This window comes from Rhagoletis zephyria, unplaced genomic scaffold (genome assembly GCF_001687245.7).
Source record: "Rhagoletis zephyria isolate East Lansing unplaced genomic scaffold, Rhagoletis_zephyria_1.1 Rzeph_scaffold_07020, whole genome shotgun sequence".
Taxonomy (NCBI): Eukaryota; Metazoa; Arthropoda; class Insecta; order Diptera; family Tephritidae; genus Rhagoletis; species Rhagoletis zephyria.
This window is the reverse complement of record NW_016164103.1, coordinates 16,362-19,926: the sequence shown is the minus strand read 5'-3', so window position 1 is coordinate 19,926 and position 3,565 is coordinate 16,362. Positions and strand designations below refer to the sequence as shown.

Sequence of the window (3,565 nt, the reverse complement as noted above, 5' to 3'; positions counted from 1 at the left end):
AACTTCACAATCATACTGTGAAAGAGCGAATCAACACGATTTTAGAGGCAGTCGAAAAACGAACTTATAAAAAAATTGAAAACATGTTAATTTTTTAGTTTGCAACTTGAAGTACCGACGTAGTGGGACTTAATGTTCTTCTCGTGTTAGTGAAGTACCCATTCGCAATGCAAATCGAAGAAGAACTTTTGATGAGCAAAGCACTTGGGACTTGCACCACTAGCGACGAAATTTTGTGCAGAAAAATGGTTTGAAATGGAGCAAGTGTGCGGATATTTGCAGTGATGGAGCAGGAGCGATGTCTAGGATGAAGCAAGGGCAGAAAACGTCACTGGATGATCCCTCGGTATTCCCTGGCGACTAGGAGGACGCCGCCACTAGATTTAAAACCCGTATTGGATGACGCTGCGAAGATAACAGAGGCCTGCGAGGCTAGAATACATCTTTGGTTTTTTTCTTGCACGTCGAGCTTTTTTATTGGTCACATGTATATTTTAGAATGTCTAGCAATTTGGATGAAAACTCCATAAATAAACAAACTAAATCTGAAAAAATTATGTAACTTCGAAGTTAACGTTAAGAAAATTGATAAAAGTTAATTTTTTAGTGTTAACGCGCATTACCAGTGTTCACTTGGAAGGTTTAGAAAAAACCATTGTCGAATATTTTTCTAACATTGACTCTGAGGATGTCTACAGCTGGATTACAAACCCGTTTTCATGTGACCCGAAAATTAAACCTACTGGGATGACAAATTAAGCTTTTGAAAACCTTTGGACATCAGTGAAGTCAGCACTTTGAATATTAAATACTACGAAGGGATCCAAGACAGTGCTGGATGCAAGTGTATGCAGAAACCACTGCTGTTGGCAAGATTGCATTAAAAATACTAGTGACTTTTTTTTTAATTTCTATGTGACACTGCATTTTCAGCAAACGCTTACATAAAAAACAAATACACCAGCAAGCTTTCAGTCAAATGATTTCAGGGTAAAATTGTCAAAGATCCCAATAAACCTAAAGGAAATAATGAAATCATTAAAAACAATTTCAGTCCTCAAATTAAAGCTAAAAGAGCATAAAATTTGCATAGCGTTTTCTTGTTTTCGTAGACATTCGAAGAGTAGGGGTGCGCGAATTTTTTTTAGCACAACAAGGGTGCCGCGGTGGAAAAAGTTTGGGAACCTCTGATGTAGTTCATCAATATCCTATTGCAATAAGAGTACTCATTTAAAAGCGCAAAACACTCGCAAACTGGGCAAACTGTGCAATTTTAAAACCCTCGAAAATGAAAAGTCAAAATTTGTATGGAAAGCCATTTGCACAAAAAGGGAAACTTTGCGCGGCAATTTTGTAGCACAACTTTGCGCAGTGTGCTGTGCAACCCTCAATCAGCTAATTTGTTTACATTCATTTTGGTTTGTGGTCAACGCTTTTTCGAAATAACTGCGGTAAGATGTAAATATTTACTCAAATTTGAATTTCAGTTGTTCAACTTTATAAATTAAGTATAGTCAAATAATTAAATGTCAGAAATTGCGTAAAATATAAAATTGTCCTCATGAAACCCATCGCGCAAAGTTGCCCAATTGCCCAAATATGAAACTTGCGCGTATATATGAGTACCCTTAATAATTGACTTCACAGTATACAGTCCGACAGTAATTTTGCCACTTGGTTCACTTCGCGTTTTATTTTCTTTCGAGATTATTTGAGGACACTTTGAAGATTATTTACTTTTTGCTGGTAATTTTTCTCTTTATATAGCTTTAGCTTTTCACTACATAATTAAAAATTTGTTTCTCTATCACTTTTTACGTATCTGCGCGTCTGTTAGGGATGAGTTGGAGAATGATGTTGGATATCAACTTTTGAACTATTAATTGGAGTTGGAGAAATATTTTTTTGGTGTTTATTGGGTTAGCTCTGATCCAATACTTTTCCTGTAAAATCCTGTAAAAATTTCAAACAGCAAAATTACTCTCTGAAATGAGTAAAAAGTGAAAATGAACAAAAAGTACGGGAACCAAAAAGGCATTTTTCCTGTAAAAACGTCAACCAGTTGTCGCTGGACACTTTTCATGATTTTACCAGAAGAAAAAGTTTGGGTAAAATCTTGCAATTTCATTCTCTACACAACTCACTCTCCAAAAATCGCTCTCATTTGCAGGATTTTGGAGTACACGATCATGTTTCCTGTAACGTCCTGCAAGTTCATGTAAAAACCAGTAAGTTCATGGAGTACAGGATCAGAGCTATTAAGTAAAATTATTTTTTTTAATTGATAATGCTGCAAGTGCATATATTCGAGTGTTATTTTAAATGCACATACATGTTTACATATCCCATACAAATTTAAATGTTAAAAATACTGTTCGGAAGTTCAAAGGTACACTGGTTGAGAGCTTGTTGGGTATACGGGCTAAGGAAAATTTACTAAAAATAATGTTTTTTGTTTAATTACTATTCGTAACACTAAAACACGTTGTTTTAAGTCTTCTTTATAAAACACAAACTAAAAAACAATCTCTAGAAGCCTGTACTCCCAAAATTTACTATCAATGATCTCATTTATTTGTTTACCAATCAACGAGAATATGCTTATTTGTTTTTTCCTCGTTACTATACATACATATGTATTATTTGAATTCATTCAATTTTTCTCTTATAAAAATTGAGTTCATGTAGGTACAAATAAAGTTGCCATGTTCCACAAGCTAGCCCAAGATGTTATGAGCGATTGTTATCGAAAGTTAAATGCAACTGGCAATAGCACCCTGAAATTGTGCATACGAAATAATCCATATGAAAAAAACCGAAATAAAGTATATATGCACAGTTTCGGTTGAAAACCGAAATAATGCATATGAGAAAAAGGAAGTAATGCATATATCCACAGTTTCGAATCAAAACCGAAGTATTGCATATAAGAACAAGTAAGAAAGTCTAAGTTCGGGCGGAGCCGAACATTAAATACCCGGCGCAAGTATTAAATATATGTTTTCCACCTTTCCGAAAGCTACCGCTACATGATAAGCCGGGGTGTATAAATTTTAAGTAAATTAGCGTCCTTAAATTTCGAAATATTGCAGTTTCAAGCATTTCTGAAATATACCGTTATATGAAAAGCGGCCGTAATTTTAGTCCGATTTCAATAATTTTCAACGTTTTGCTTTTATGTGGCAAGCACAATAACCATACCGAGCTTGGTACAAATTGCTAGAACGGTTAGCGAGATACATATATGTGATCACAAGTGGGCGGTGCTACGCCCATTTTCCAAAATTTTGTCATAAACGTATTTCTTGGTAAAGAATTGTTGCAATCATCAATTTTGAATAAATTAGCTTCAATATTTACTGATTTATCGAAGATTTTGTATTTCTCGAAATTACCGTTATATGGGATGTGGGCGTGGTTATTGTCAGATTTTAAAAATTTTCGGCCGTTTGGTATGCTGTGCCAGTGCCATCAACTGTGCCAAGTTTGGAAGAAATGTATGCAGCGGTTACCAAGTTATACACATGTAACCATAAGTGGGCGTGGCTACGCCCATTTTCCAAAA

The 3,565-nt window shown here is 35.1% G+C and overlaps 1 long non-coding RNA gene across 1 annotated transcript in view; it reads left to right on the top strand.

Moving 5' to 3' along the window:
- Positions 1-1,501: 1,501 nt before the first annotated feature.
- The window catches only part of LOC108373770 (uncharacterized), a 17,148-nt gene continuing 15,084 nt past the window's right edge, over positions 1,502-3,565 (top strand). The window contains exon 1 of the long non-coding RNA XR_001848991.1: positions 1,502-1,513. This is a non-coding gene — a long non-coding RNA (uncharacterized LOC108373770). The remainder of the gene's footprint in view (positions 1,514-3,565) is intronic.